The following is an 8,960-nucleotide window of genomic DNA, read 5'->3' on the forward strand; positions in this document are numbered from 1 at the left end:
TACAGAAGTGGAATCATACAACATATGAACTTTTATGTTGGGTTTATTTCACCTATTTTTTCCAAGTTCATCTATGTTGTAGCATATTGCAGAATTTAATTCCTTTGTAAGGCTGAATCATACTCAATTATATCTGGATACTACATTGGTTTATTCACCTATCTTGTTGGACATTTTGACTTTTCTACCTTTTGCTATTTAAAGAAAGCTACTCTGAACATTGATGTACAGTATATAAATTATTATATATTTTCACAAATTTATGGTTTGGTATAAATAAGCTTTTAGAGGTACTTTACAATTAAGGAGGTCAAATAAAAATTAATGATAACATTTTGAGTCCAGTGTTTTATTATCTGCTTTAATATTTGTTCATGCTTAAAGATTCAGGAATAAATAATAAAAAAATAGAATGTAATCAACACTGCATGGTTTAGAGACCTTATAGAAATATTTTGTTAAATATTTTACTGGAAAATGTTAAAGTTGACAGTATATCAATTATTTTGTGCTTACTCTTTCTGATTATACTTTAAGTATCAAATACACAGAAAGTACTTATAAGTAAAGATTATACCTTTTTCTTTTGCAAACAAAACATGCTTATCTTTGGATATCAGAATTAATTTACATTTTTCTTAAAAGTTGGTGAGGTATTTAGTGCTTTAGATCTATATTCTTGCTGGAGTGGATGCTTGATGATCGTTCTCATTCTTTACTAATTTACATATGAATTTTGACTTTGATTTTCTCCCAAACTATTTGGAGACCTTCTGCATATTGCAAGTATTAGTTATCAGTTTCCTTTTTACCAAATGCCTCTAAAAACTTTTGACAGCAAGCAAGAACTGTATCAACATGTGTTTTGTATTATACAGCCAAGTTCAGTGCCCTTTCTCAGTTATACAGATTAATATTTATCTGGATTGCTTGATAAAAAAGGCCAGCCTAAACAAGTATTATTTCAGCCTCCTGTATATTCTCACTAAACAGCAGTATGTGGGCCTTTTTTGATTCTTTAAGTGGAAGCTCTTTCATAGAACTGATGTACTGAGCTTTGTCAAGTTCACCAATGGTGGCACAAGCTATTTCTGCAGTAGTCATATGTCAGTTAGCAATGGCCATTGCAGCTAGGCAAGCCCACAGAGTTTGCTCCTTAACAAAGCAACAAAGCCTTACAGCATCCTCCCAGTTTGAACTGACTAGGTAGTTATGAAGGATAACAGGATATGGTGATATGCTGATATGTACCAGGGAGCCATCAGCTCTTGTTATAGTTATGTGATTTCCAACAAAACTCACAATATATAGATTTTTATTAAATTCACTTGTATCCCTTTCATATAGTGTTTTAGACAAAATGTCTTTGTCCACATAAACTTTAGTTGGATAATACCCACAGTAAATTGGGTATCCTGAGGTCTACAAGAATATTGCATGTATCACACCAGGCCAAAGTATGCACCATTGTTCCAAATTTGATAATTTGTTTTTCCTTCCCAAATCATTTTACTGAAATGATACAGATATGTCTATTTTTATCAAGTAAAGCAATTATTCTATCATTGGTATGTCCTTTTTGTTCCATATTAGAGTTTTCCTCCCCATAAAGAGAAAAAAAATAAGTAAAAAGTAGTCTTTATTCCAAGGATGTGGAAAGGGTCCATGATCATATATGGCCTGGGTTCCTCTGACCAGAACATGGGCTGTGGGATATATGTATAGCCTCTGACCAGGGCTGGTGCTTAGAGCGGACACTGATGACACATGACCAGCTGATTGAAACTTTTTTTTTGCACACTGGGAAAGGAATAAGGAAGTTATAGGAGAAGGAGGAAGTGACCTCAAAGTAAACATTCCTTGGTTCTGCCTCCCACTGACATAATATTGTGTAACTTATTCTAGAGCAAAACTTTTTCATTCTACTCATTTTACTGTTAGAAAAAGGGCAAAGTATTTCTGTATCACTACTTACTGCTGAAAGGGGGCACAATTTGGAGTTTAGGAAAGTTGATGGGATGATGGTTGATGCCCACGAAGAAGTTGTTTCAGCCAGGACAGCTTTATCATTGGTGAATGCTCACATCCTAAACTGAAAAAAAATAAAAAATAAAAAAACCAAGGAGACAAGGTGCTATGAGGAGGCAGGTCACCATCATTTTTAATGACCCAAGAGAGGCAGAAGGAAAGGTGTATTTGATTTAAATATGCCATTCCATCAGGACCATGGTGAGGCAGAATCTGAAAAATAAGTGGGGTTAGGAGGAGTGAAGTTATGAGAGGTAAATATTACCCCCCATCTGTAAGAGTAAAAGTTAAAAGTGTAGATAGGTAATGCTTGCCTCTGGTCCAGGAGTTGAGCTGGAAAGAATAAGAAGGGTGGGGAGGGTGATGGCTGTATCACTATAAGGGAGCTAAGAGCCTAGATCCAGAGTGATCTCATGTTTAACAAAACAGCTGAGGGTAGAGAGAATTAAGACAGTAGTTACATAGAACAACATGAAGACAATTTTCATTAGGAAAGACTGTCAAGAGTTCTACTGTAAAAAAAAAAAAAAAAAAAAAAAAAAAAAAAAAAAAAAAAAACAGAACATAAGGGATTAAAACCAAATTGGATAATGAAACATGACTTAACCTGAGAGTTGTGGCTGTGAGGCCTTGGTGAAACAGAGACAGGTGGATGATAGAAGATAGGATGACCATTCAGGAAGGTTAGATTCAGGGTTGGGAGGGCACTGCTTAGCATTAGTGATGTGGAGCCAGGTTGGCAGTCCAGCAACTTTGACCATTGTTGGGGTTGCCATGAAGACAGGGTATGGGCCGCTCCACCTTGGTTGTAGTCCTTGGGATGGTTTCCTATAACAGGACTTTATTAACCGCATAAGCAGTTTCCCTGGTTGTGGCAAAGGCTTTTAACCATCCTGAAAAAGTACAAACAAAGGTGAGAAGATATTTGAGAGTTTTGTGACAGGGCATGTGTGTAAAATCTACCTGCCAGTTCTGACCAGGGGTGTGTCTATAAAATTGATGAATAGGAAAGGTTGGGGGTGGTACATGTCCCTGAGGAGATGTTTTACTATAGAGGTAACAAGTGTAAGTTGTTGAGACCTCAGGGTGTCTGGGTCAGTCTATGTAAACACAAAGCAATCCTGACAATTACGGTATAGGGAGAATGGTAAAAAAGACATCTTTAAAATCTATGACTTTAGAGTGAGAGGAGAAGGGAGGGATATGAGAGGGCACGTATAAGAGTTTGGCACCATGGGTGGATTGGGGTGACAATACTGCTGATTATCCTAGCGTCCTGCACTAGATGATAAGACTCATCAGGTTTGAGTATCAGGAAAATGGGAGTATTGTAGGGTTAGTGGTATGTTTAAGAAAACCATTGTCTAAAAGGCACTTGATTATAGGGTTAAGTCCCTGTAAATGTTTGGGAGCTATAGGATATTGGGGAACACAATTAAAAGCTGAAGTTTCTCTAAGATGAATTAAAACAGATGTGGCATCTGCAGGAGGGATTGTAGGTGTCCCAAACTATGGGATTGACCAGAAAAGAAGGGAGGAGAGAGGTGGCTTTGTGGTGCACTGTGAGGGTGTCTGGAGGACTAGAGCTGTGGGAAGGGAGAAGGTAAAGGAGAAGTTAAGCTTTTGAAGAAGATTCCTACCTAAAAGTGGGGGTATGTTGCAATTCCGAGGAAGCTATAGGTAAAGAAGAGAGTCTGGAACTTGCACGGAATAGATGCTTACTGTAGAGGCTGTGTAGGTTGGCGATCAACACTTTCTAAAGAGACTGAGGACTTAATACAATGGCCTGAAAATTCAGGAAAACACTATATATGGCCTCTATGTCCACAAGTACAGAGAATGTCTTAACTGAGACTTCCAGTGAGACTTGGGCTCTGGGAAGGACACCTTAATGGGGGCTCTGTTGGCCTCTATCAGTCTTCAGCAGCAAGTCTGAGTAGATCAGTCAGCAATGAATCTGGTGGTGATGAGATCTCCTGTGAAGGCAAGGAGTTAGAGCATTACCCAATTTCTGTTGGCTAGAACAGTCACTCTTCCAATAGCCTTTGAGATAGCAATAGGGGCAAGACCAGAGAGGAATGGCAGGGTTTGAGCACTCTCTTCCCCAATGTCCTACTTTGTTGCACTTGAAGCATGGTCCAGGAGGGGCTCGGGCAGGGCCCCTTATCTCAGTTTACCTGTCTCAGAGCTACAAGTGTCACCGTTAAAAGATCAGATTGTTATTTTTTCTTTTGATTTTTATCTTGTTGAAAACATGAACAGCTGTATTAAGAAGGTCTCCCTGTGGGGAGTCAAATAATAGAATCAACAGAGTATTTACAAGTATAATTCTAGTAATGGCTTCTCATAAGGAGGATAAGGATAAGGATCAGAGAATTTTAGAAATTGGCATGTCATTCATTTGTCATACTCACATTTAGGTTTTAAAATTTTATAAGTACCTCCTGAGCTGTTAGTACCTGAGCTGTTAATACCATCTAATTTTGGGGGTATGGCCTCTTTTCTTAATTTTACTTTTTTATTTAGGAGAGAGATCAGCTGGTGTCATTTAACACCAGCTGAGTATAGTTAATTATGGCCCCAAAATGCATCATATAACCTTTTTCTGGAAAAGATCTGGTGGATCCCAGCAAAAGGAATCCAAAAAGAATATATAATTATCTTTTAATTTTAGTTGTTGAACATTCAGAAGATTGATAATAGTATAATGCAATAGAGGCAGTAAGGTTAACATAGAACATTACATTAACCATGAGTTTTTTTAACATTTGAACATTGAAGAAATTTGTGGCATTGTTTGGACTGCTCACTGTTTAAATATCTCAAAGTATAACATATACATTATACAAATTTTTGTTTTAAAATTATTATTTGACTGGTGACCTCATGTTGGTCTGACTTGAATCTCCTGGCTGGAGCACAAGAAAAAGGCAGACATCTGAATCTTAAAGAAAATACTTGTCATTATAAACAATCCCAACTTTATATTTGAAGGCATGAATATACCATCAGATCAGCAACAGTGAATTGTCTTAATCATATGAACTTTAGTTGGGGTATATCCAATAAGGCTATGAAGATTATTGGGGCCCCTAATTAATAAACAAGGGCTGGTTAAAGTTACCAGGTGGCCACTTTCTTATTCATTAATTGAAACCCTATCCAACATCTCACCCTAAGGGATTTTATCTAACAAATTCTAGTATCATTTTGACCAGCTGGCAACCTAGGTGGAAGCATTTTTAAAAAAATATATTACCCAAATAAACCTTGTTTAAATGATCTGAGTATGTAAAAGTGGAAAAAAAATGTTGATCTTAAATAAAAAGGAGCAGCTGTTTACAGAGCAGGCAAATAAACAAACATGGACAGATGATCTGTACAGTATAAACATACTGGACAAACAGACAACAGATATATAGACTGACAATCATCTTACAAAATCAGAGGGCACTCAAATATATTTGGCCAATTTGAGCTATAATAAATAGACTAATGTGAACCTTTTTGTAGATTAATTAATAGAGATATCTTGAAATAAGAATAGCAGAAAAAGAAACTAATTCATGTCTTGATTGTTTACTACTTGAGTTTCTCAAGATGGCTGTTGAAAACTGTGTGGTCTGCCAGAAGGCTGGAAAACATGAGACTGCATATGGTGAGCCAGTGGAAAAAATGGTGACACAGGGGAAGGGGACAAAGAACCCTCCAATAGAAGAGATGGATCAAGTGGGGGAGGATTGAGAAGTTGGAGACTAGTTAGAGGAAACTAAAGGAAGGATCAGAGGCCACTGTGGGTGAGGGAGGGAGAGAGGATGGCACAGGGGGTACAGAAAACTTTGGCTGAGAAGGGTTCAGGGTTTGATCCCGGGAATACAGAGGAGGAGGAGTAAAGACAGGAGGCACATCATCTAAGGGGTTTGGGGGAAGAGTGGAGAGTTTTGGTACAGTAGAGTTAGCTAGAAATATTTGAGCTACTTTACATGACTGAATGAGAGAAGAGCACTTCCTTAGGGTAAGCATGGCCTGTATATATCATATTTCTGCTAACATATCCCCAGTGTGACAAAAGTCATATGAATTTTTAAGAATAAAGGGGTCAAACATCCCCTCTTTAGGTCATGGGCTGCCATTAAGCTTGCAGTTGGTCATGCCTCCTGGAAGTAAAAGATTACTTGTTTAATTTTATTGTCTTCATTAGGCCAAGAGCACTGAGGTTATGAACCAGGTACCCCAGATGTGTGCTTTTAGGGTGACAGGAAATAGGGAATATTATTTCCTGACCAAATTAAAATTCAGCCAAAAGAACAGTTTTGCCTCAGGAGGCAAGAGCTCTAATTCCCCCCCAAGGATCATGAAAATTGCCCCAGATCATTCTTAATAAAAGAGATCATCACTTATTTGGAAGCATGATAAGGAAGGCTCCAATCTGTTCTCACTGGCCATCACCAAAAAGCATGGGTCGGGATCCCAGAGGACCAGAGTAACAGCTCTGCCTCAGAACATCCAAGAAATGTGAAAACTGCTATCTTAGTCCAGGGACAGAATGGGTAATCCAGCATGGGCCTGGCCCATGGTAACAAAAAACCCCAGACAGAAAATGGCTCACCTGTGATAAATGAAATAGGCTGATGTTGTTTGCAGGCTGGTGGCAACAAACTGAGCAGCTTCCATCAAAAAGGGAGGAATTAATCCAAGAGATGATCTGTGGATGAGCAGGGGAGCTCAAACCAGGGGATTCCCAGGAGCCACTCACTCTGCTATCTGGGTCATAGCACCATTATATTAAAGTTTTCAGCATGATAAAAGAGAAAATATAAAGTTAAAAGTAGCTTTTATTCCAAGGACATGGAGGGGAGTCCATGACCACAGATGGGTTCCTCTAACCAGAATGTGGGTATGTGATATACATATAACCTCTGACTGGGGCTGTTGCTTAGAGCAGACATTGATGACGAGCAGGTGATTGAAACTTTTTTCGTGCACACTGGGAAAGGAAAAAGGAAGTTGTATTAGGGGAAGGAGAAAGTGATCTCAAGGTAAACATCCCTTGGTTCTGACTCCCATTGCCATAATATCATATAACTTATTCTAGGGCAAAATTATTTCAATCCAGAGAAATTTCCAAAAGTTTATTCTTATAAGAAAGATGTTTCCTATCACCTAGTAGTTTTCCAGTTAATGCCTCAAAGAGAAAGATTATTTTTTCATCAGCTTTGTCTTTAGTTGCTGTAGTATCATTACTCAGAGACACAGTCTGTGCTTTCAAAATATCTGTTCTCATTCCAGGAAATTTTGTAGAAGAAATGAATCGCCTTTCATAAGAATATAAATAGATACCACCACCATCAACAAGAAGAAAATGTCTTTCTGCCTGTAGAATTAAACTAGCAGTTCCTTCTTTGACATTAAACATAAGTGGTGTATTCTAGTTTTTCAAAGAAAACAACATTGAAGAGAAGTTGAAACAATTAAGTGTGCATAGTTCAAAGATGCTTTAATGATTCTATCACAAAATTTTAATAAATCCCCTGCATCATTAAGAACATTCTGAACTTGCATGAATCTTCTTTTAGTTAAGGTCATTTGAAAGTTTTTCCACTCTCAACATTGCTCCACCACATGTGCAAAAACATGTCCATTTCCACAGGCTCCAGAAATCTGAGTGCCATCAATTAGCGAGGCAATATTAAGTATGCTTCCAGTGTTGGGTTTTTCTAATGTATATGACCACCCAGTTTTATCAAGAATTTGTACAAGAATTTATCTAAGAGTTTATACAAGAATAAAGTATGAAATGATCCAGCAGCAAAGGATTCTCCATTGGCAGCCCTGGCAACTGAGATTATAGGATGCTCATGAGGTTGTGAACTGTACAGTGGACAGTCATAACTATCCTATACCTTATTTTTACAGACTTCACCACCAGAAAAAATAAGGCCACTGACTGAGTTCCAAGCAACTTTCAAAATAACACCATCATGAGCTTTCCACTGTATAACTTTAGCATTTGGTTGAAGAAGTTTAATAATCAGCTGCTTTTCTGCTGTGTAAAGAACTTTTTCTGAATCAGGATCCTAAGATACTGAATACTGGTGTTCCTTGTTGAGCTAAAGTTGATCTAAGCATTCCAGTCTTTGATCAAATTTTTATTTGTCCATCTTCTCCAACTGTAGCTAATGCTATTCCTTAATAATTCCATCTTCCTGCAAATACTGCTCCACAGTGAGCTACTACACTTTTTTCTACTCTTCCTAACTTAGAAATCAAGTGAAATCTACCATCAGAACTTGAAAGAACAAAACTTTCTGCTTGAGTCTGTTTCATTGTGCCTAAACTTTCTGGAAACCAGTGAAGATCTATAGGGTAAATGTCATCAGGGAGTTTAACTATTTGGCTTGTTTCACTGGCTAACAAGTTCCACTTCACGATCTGGTGATCATCACTACATGAATACAGTTCTTCAGTGGTAGTCCAGCCCACACAGTTTACTAATTCTTGATGCTATGATTCTTTTAAAAGAGATATCTTCAGTCTCATGTATCCAGTTTCAGTAAAATTTTAAGTTGCTACTTGATTGTATTCACTCTAATTCCAAGAAAGCAGAGGCGACAGCAAGTAGACCAGTGACAGTTTTCAAGAAGCTTCCTGACTTTCCCATCACCATAGTAAATTCTAAGCACTATGCGCCATCTTCCCTAACCCTAGTTTTTTTTTTTTTTTTTTTTTTTTTTTTTTTTTTTTTTGAGGAAACTTTATGGCGATTTCCACTATGATTTCCATAGCAGATTGCACTTGCCAATACTTTTAGCAACAGTAGAGAGGTGTTTCTTTGTCCCACTGCCCTGCAGCATTTGTTGTTTATTATTTTCTTCTTACTTCAAGAAACTTTACTGTAATAAAATGCAGAACCCAGATGAAATGGACAGATT

The 8,960-nt window shown here is 37.6% G+C and overlaps 1 pseudogene; it reads right to left on the reverse strand.

Annotated features, from left to right (window-relative positions):
- Positions 1-657: 657 nt before the first annotated feature.
- LOC100717335 (intraflagellar transport protein 80 homolog) lies at positions 658-8,568 on the reverse strand (annotated as a pseudogene).
- Positions 8,569-8,960: the final 392 nt, after the last annotated feature.

This window comes from Cavia porcellus, unplaced genomic scaffold (genome assembly GCF_034190915.1).
Source record: "Cavia porcellus strain 051 isolate PalLab524CR breed Dunkin Hartley unplaced genomic scaffold, mCavPor4.1 scaffold_11, whole genome shotgun sequence".
NCBI classification, from domain to species: domain Eukaryota; kingdom Metazoa; phylum Chordata; class Mammalia; order Rodentia; family Caviidae; genus Cavia; species Cavia porcellus.